We start from the raw sequence: 7,623 nt of genomic DNA, 5'->3' as shown, positions 1-7,623 counted from the left end.
AATCAGTCATTATTTTTAGCTCCGTTCACTCACAATTCATTGAGGAGTGTCTCACTACCGCCCTCTAGGGGAACAGCAGTGATTTCAGAACAAGGGCATTAAAGGGGCCGTGAGCGATTCTAAAGAGAAACACGTTTTGTAAAAAAATCTGCGAACATGTCCTCACGGTCCGTTAGCTGTCGTTGTGCGAGCCAGGAACAAAATCCGTGTTTTCGGCTCAGCCCAGGCATCTGTAAATCTAAAACAAAAAATTGGTGCGGACCGCACCACACAAGGCCTAGTGGTGGGTGAGTTGGACTCCTGCACCGGAGGTCGCGGGTTTGCGGGCGGAGCAGTAAAGTCACAACAACAACAGAGAGAGAAACAACAATTTATTTGTAGCTGTTGAAGCTTCAACAGTTACACTGTGATAAGGTTGGGGCGAAGCCAAACACTCGATCTGATCTTTGTCTGGGCGACGGCGGGCGAGGAATGTCGGGTCGGCGTTGGAGACGCCGTCACCTGTTAGCGGGGCTCAGTAGATTCATCACAGCGCAGCCTCGTGGAAGGTCAAAACACTTCACATTGGTGCTTAACCTCCAGAGGAATGTTCAACCACATGCATGTAAAAGTACATGTGCACTGTATGTTCTTCACACCCGCCTCATTCTTTGTAAAGACAGGTACATGATCTACGATAATGAGTTGAGGATTTTCTATCTGTAATTATATTTTATTGCCATTGAATTATTTGGAGATTTCCATTGTTCCCGATTCATCTCTCGTAAGCGACGCGACTTCCTGAGACGTTGTTGTTTTATTGCTGTAAGAAAAAGAAAAAAAAGGCAACAGAAAGACGACACCACTTCCTCTGACAGCCGACAGTTTTTCAGTTTTGACGCGTGACAGTGGAAAAGCACCGGTGCAAATAAAATGTCTGATGTTTGAATTCACTGTCGGAGTTATGAACAATAAGAGAGAAGTAACACCTGTGCGCTCGATCTCGTCTGAAATAAAACTTTTATGATTGCCCATCACAACACACGCACAACACACACCCACACACACACACACACACACACACACACACACACACACCATGTTCACAGGTCCAGTTCTGTTCGTCCCTCTGTGCCTCCGCGGCCTTCTGCAAACAATTTGTTGATCATGAAGATTGAAATCCTGACCACTCGATGTCTGTTGCATATCTGTGGGATTTACACCAGTACAATTACTTTCATATATTTTCCCAGCTAAATATTTGTGTTCTCAGGGAGAACCGTGGCAACTTTGTTGTGTTGTCTCCTGAAGCAGCACAATGACAATAACTTGGTTCCATATGTTCGTGACACGTCTGTCTGATCTGCAGGAGTGTTGCTGTCGCGATATCACATTTTCACAACACAACTATCATGGCCAAAATAACTCATCGTAACATTATTATCATGATCATGATCTCAAGTTTCTGTCTCAGCGGAAAAAAACGAACTTGATTATTTACACAATATTCAATATCTTCATCATCTTCAATACGGTATTATTATATTCCGTAAAATTGTGTTTTCCGTGTTTTGTGCTGTGTCTGATTTAGCTCCTGTGCACAGTTCGGAAGCTGCAGTGTTACGCAGCAGCTTCCGCTCAAGTAGCAGTTCAGTTAGCGGCGTTTACACAGTGGCTAATCGGGGTTAGCAGTGTTAGCGGTAACCACGGAACCGTAAAATGTGTTTTGATTCTGACTTACCTGTACGAAAATGACACACGAACGTGTTGCTGAGGGTTTCATTCGTCCGTCTCAAAGCTGCTACATCGGACGCCTCTTCGCCAACTCCGCGACCGGAGTTCCCAACTCCTTCCAAAGCTGAAGGATCTCAGTACGTTGGGGAAACGTTTTCCACGCCCGTCATTGGTCCGGGTGGTGGCAGTTGAACCACGTTATGTTTGGCAATAATGCAAAGACGAAATGTTTTTACGAATTTGTCTGAGTTGCGTCCGAGCTAAAACGTAACATTCCCAACAAGTTTTTTTTCCACCACAATGTCCAATTTTGCAGAAAATATTTAGGGGGAAAGGTTTAGTGGTGTATGAAGGTTATTCCTCGGAGGCAGGATTGAAGGATTGATTTTTTTCCAGGTCAAGAGTAATCTGTCTCATAACCCCCCCCAAAAAAAGGGCATTGAATAAAATCCTGCAGGGAATGAGCCTCCATGTGGAGGAATCCATCTCCATGACAACCAGTCAAACTCAGATGTTCATGGACTTTATGAATTTATAGTTTTTTCTGACCAGTCTGATAACGAAGACACGAAGCAGCAGCATCATTTTAACATCGACTCAGAGCGGATGGATCATAACCACCGTGTTTAAACATGTACTGAATCTCTGCCCTGTCCCATTTCACATTTCATTGCAGATATAGGAGGAATCTGGTTTTACTGGAAAATCGGATGTATTTTTCCCACTTTGAAAGCCGGGGGGGGGGGGGGGGGGGGGGGGGGGGGGGGGGGGGGGTACCTCGCTCCTGCTGGTCAGGAGTAATTAGGGCAGAGTCCTGTGAGAGAGCCCATTAATCTGAACCCTGGAGACCCGACAACAGAGAGAACCTTTCATCCAGGAGCCGGCAGGGTGTCCGGCCCGACGCCCTCAGGCTCTTAGCGCGCAACAGAGGAACCAACGGCGGCGCTCACGTCTCAGTTTGACAGGAAAGAAAAAAGACATTAAATACATAGAGACACAGACACAAAGACTTGGACTTGTTAGCAGCTTCTGCACCTCGGCCTGAAATTGTTAAACGTTTACGTCTTGTTCTTATAAAACGTATTTGTGACAAAGATGAATCCAGTCCAGGTGACGGGGGGAGAAACCCGAGTCTACCCAGAAGCCCTTGTCACCGATTTAACCAAACCACTGTTTAGGGTTTTCCCCCCAAATGTCATCGTTACACCGTCGTTTTGAATCAGAACAAAGGTCTTCACTTAAAGACTCCATCATTAGACGCTCGGCCAGACGGAGTGCGAGGTGAGAACTGAGCGCCGTGAACCTCCAGCTGGAAACGGATCCGTCCTCGCGACTATTGTTCTTGGAGCTGAAGAGAATTCCCAGTTTCACTCTGGAATCGTTGTTTTCGCACAGGAATCTTGATGCTTTTCTTTTCACGGACTGAGATGGTTTCACTGTGAATTCTCTTAGCACTTTGACGTCACGTCGTGTGAATTGATTCCAGCCTCTGAAACATTGGATCCATAACAACATTTGAAAAAGTGGCCAACTGGCGTCTCTCACAGTCCTGACGAGAGAAATGAGATTTCAAGGCTTCTGCCACCGTGTGATTCATCTGTGACACGAGCAAAAGGAATATGTCACATGTGGACTGGCGATGAAGTCCTGTCCTGAGGCGACTCATCCCTGCTGAGCCGAAAAATTGTCTTGTCACACTGTGAATCATCAGCTGAAGAAGACGGAGAGTCCTCAGTGGTGCAGGTCTCTGGTGTACTTTTCATCTGCGCTTGTTCGTTACTTAGTACTACTGGAGCCACAAAAAAACCCCATCATGATTATTGATAATAATAATAACAATGAGTAATTATGGTTAGACTTCGCGGAGGTACGCAAATGTGGACACTAAAAAAGTCAGTCTAAAAAAAGGCCCTAGTCATATTTGTGTTTGTTTTTTTAGCTCCGTGCGTGCGGCTGCCGGAGTCCGGACGTGGAAACCTGGTCGTTGTGTGAACAATCTATCAACCACAATGCTCACCTCTCAAACACAAATATTGATCGTGGACGCCAACCAGATTCACGGATCCATTCAGGAATCTAATCTCTCGCTCCGTCCATGCAGCCGCAGGGCAGAGAAACATGGAGGCTCTGAGGTTTTCACCTTCTGACTTCTACTTTACAAAGTCATTGTCGTAATATTTGCTAAAAATAATCAGCCTCGTACATAAGTTTGATCGTGTCTGTTTGCATGTTGCGTTTCTGTGAATCCTCCCGACCTGCCGACCTCGGGAGGTGGTGGAGACAAAGAGGATTTGAGTAAAAAAGTTTAAACAAACATTAGCGTAACTGATCCGTCGCAGCAGGGGGTTGAGACAACGTCCTGCAGGCAGCAGCACGGAGTTTGACCAAGTGTGTGCTCCAGACTTTAATCTTTGTGAGGACCAGTTGGAGTGAGGACATTTTGGAAGGTCCTCACAAAGTCAAAGGGCGTTAAGACCTGGTCTTAAGTTCATGGTGTAGAAGTAGGTGTATGTTAGGAAACGGGCATTTAGTTGTGATGATAAAAGTAATAACTTGATTTTATATTGGACGCTTTTCAATTCACAAACGAAAGTCATGAGGGATTGTAGGCCTTGGTGAACTGGTGGGTTGTTTAGGGGTGAAGGTAGGTCGAAGCTTCCCAAACTTTTCAGCCCTTGACCTCCAAAAAATAACTATGCCAGAGACTCGGGACCCCCACAAGGGTTGGAACATGAAACGGGGCCTCACCAAACACAACAACCACAACGCAAACATAACCCAGAGGCAGGCGGACGCACTGAAGCATCATTTCATGAAAAGTGAACAGACTCACACTTGAACAGGTCCGAGAGCAGCAGACAGGCTTCGACACAGAGACTCGTCCCCAGGGACAAAAGCAGGTGGCCCCCTGTGGTCCACCACAGGAAGAATCTGAAGCACAGTCTCATGTAAAGAAGAAAAACGGAAGTAGGAGCAGAAGCATTCGAGGGTCTGAGCCTGAATTCATTCGTAGATTAATGAAGATAATAAACCATGAGAAACAAAGAAAACTTTACTGTGTAATGTCCTTCTGGATCGATCAGGGTATTGCCTTGTGCTTCCCAAACAAAACTGAACAGAACAGCTTGAGTTCGTAAAATCAAGGATGGATGGAGTTCAAAGCCTCAATTGCAGACTGAAAAGCCTCATGACGTAAATTTGCGGTTTGTGATATTGAGCTGGATCAAGGAAGATGACTTGACATATTTGATAGAATATTACAGCAACCCGCCAATGGCTAAGGTCATAAAATAAATTCAATTTATACTTTTTCTCACGAGTCACCATTTTATTCTCCAAATCGCTCAACTTCAACAGTTTCTCAAGTTCGTGACAAAAGGAATCATATTCATTCCACAGAAATAAAAGGAATGTGTGAAATCGGAAGGTCGTCACACATTTCAACAAACAGAGCGAGTCTGTAACAGTGTCGTCACCTCATCAGCCAAGTTCTTCAGTTACCTGCTATCGGTTACCAGGAGTGGACGGGGTGGGAGGGGACAGCGGCGGGAGAGCGTGCCCGAGGAAAGTGATCCGCCGACACGGTGTAACTACATTAATAATAAGAGAAGAGAGGAAAGCAGCTAATGGGGCAGTTTCACTTTGCCGTCAGTCGTCTGAGTGTAACCTTACACCCGCAGAGCCCGTTCGCTGACGGCTGAGGTGAAAGGACACGCCGGGTGAATGGCTGATGTACAACACTGCAAATGGGCGGTACGTTGAAACTTTCACTCACCTGCATGGAAAACTGCCGGGTTCAGTTTGAATAAGCGATGCCACAAGGTATTTGTGTCTGAGATTCCAATAAAACATTTTTTATTGTAAGGAATTTGGGTTGCGGAAGCACATTTTTTCCTAAGTTCACGTGCCTGATACTCTGGATAGTTCACAGACTGTGAGCAGTTGTTTTAACTTGGTCTTCCAACAGAACTGTATGGTTCTGTGGTCTAAGCCTGTTGGGTTGGACTAGCTGAGCCTGGTTCATGGCAGGTACCAAGTCTTTATGTCTGGACCAACTATCGAAGGAACCCGAGAGACGTTGTCAAGTGCAAACAAGGGATTTCTTTTTCCCCAGTGGCAGCGAATAAGACATATGGGCCTGTTGACTGTGGGCCCATATGTTGAGATTCTCTAGACATTGTAGGGTTGACCATTGAACTTGGGTTGGTTCATATTCCACCACGGTTGCAACTGCATAAAAAGAATATCGAACACCGTGACGCAAATGTTTCCCACGATGAGATTACATAGAAAGTCAACACACAGACACGAACTTCATTTCATGTGATTTCCTTCAAATATTCACCTGACGCGTTGACGCATGAGCCAATCTGCATTGAGATCCTCCCTACGTCAGTGTGGTCAGTCGTCCTGACGTTGTCTCTGTGTGTGAGCAGCCCAAGCTTTTTGACACAAGTTGCTTTTTGTAGCGTGACCGGGCGAAGAAGGAGAGGAGCTTGACAGGAAGTGAGCGAGGAAGTTGGACACCAGTACTAGTACTCGTGTGGCTTTCCCATCGGTATTCCTGTCTGACCTTTTTTTGCATTCAACACTTCATGTTCAGGTTCTAGCACAAATGATTGTGCGGCCAAACTCGCACAATTGACGTGACGCGAAAAGTTCGCTTCGCCTTAAGTGTGAACAAAGCATTAAAGCCTGACGTCACGTCCCATCTCGCCTCTGTTCCACTCGCTCCTGTGACTTGGTGGAATCCCTCGTTCAGCCTCTCTTTCATTGGGATTTCTTAAAGATGGAAGCATGTTCATGGAGTTTACATTCCCTTTTCAAGTTGGCATCCGCTACAGAACTGGACGTTAGAATCTGAAACATTTAATCATCATTCTCATTTTCCATTAAATTCACCCAAGATCTCAAAACTTCTGTCCTTATTTCGACATATGAAGCGAACGTGCAGCAACTGTGGGAAAATGTTCCTAATGTTGGACTTTCAGCTCCTGGTATGAATCAGATTTTCTTACTTGTGGAAGTTCCAGTTTCACTTCAGTTCTCTATATCAACAATGGACCGACTATGTGCAATGTGGATAATTTCACTCATAGTGAAACCAAAAGTCCCACAGATACTTATCAGCCGACTTTGCAGTTCCCCTCAGTGTTCTGGTGTCATTCTGATGATGACTTTTAAAGCCAAAAACCTTCTGGTTTGATTTACTGTCAACGATCTCATCGAGCCCAGAACCAGCACAAGCAGGAAAGTGCTGGTGGAGACCACACCCGAGCTAAAAGGAGAGCAAATAGTTCACTCACTAGGAGGCCAGACTCTCCACATGAACACTAACACTGCTGCATTTGGGTGAACTTGACCTCAAAAAACAAAACAGTATGATAATTACAACATCTCGAAACTCAAGAAAATAGTATCAGATAATAAATCTAAAAGGGAAACAGCCTCGACAGGAAGAATCAAATGTTTTCACTCCTGCCTCAATGAATAATCTTCTAATAATCTAACCCCCCCCCCGCATTCCTCTGCCCTCAGCCTGCTGTGAATCAGATATTAAATTATTTGTTAAAATATTATTGGCTACAGGATGAAGAGGTTAAATCCACAAAGAGGCTCTGCAGGGGAGACATGTTCTGTGTGTGTGTGTGTGTGTGTGTGTGTGTGTGTGTGTGTGTGTGTGTGTGTGTGTTTGTGTGTGTGTGTGTGTGTGTGTGTGAGTGTGTGTGTTCAAGTGCTGGGATATTAGTGCTTGACTGCTGAAAAGCAAAACGTTGTTAGGAAATAATGATTAATTTCTCAATAAATGAATTCATCGTTTTGTTATAGAATGTGTTTTTTTTTATGAAACATTTATTTTCAGAGCTGAATCCAAGCTGAAATCTTTTGATCTCTATACAATCTGAATTT

This window comes from Scophthalmus maximus, chromosome 6 (assembly GCF_022379125.1).
Source record: "Scophthalmus maximus strain ysfricsl-2021 chromosome 6, ASM2237912v1, whole genome shotgun sequence".
Classification (NCBI taxonomy): domain Eukaryota; kingdom Metazoa; phylum Chordata; class Actinopteri; order Pleuronectiformes; family Scophthalmidae; genus Scophthalmus; species Scophthalmus maximus.
Note: the sequence above shows the minus strand (reverse complement) of the source record.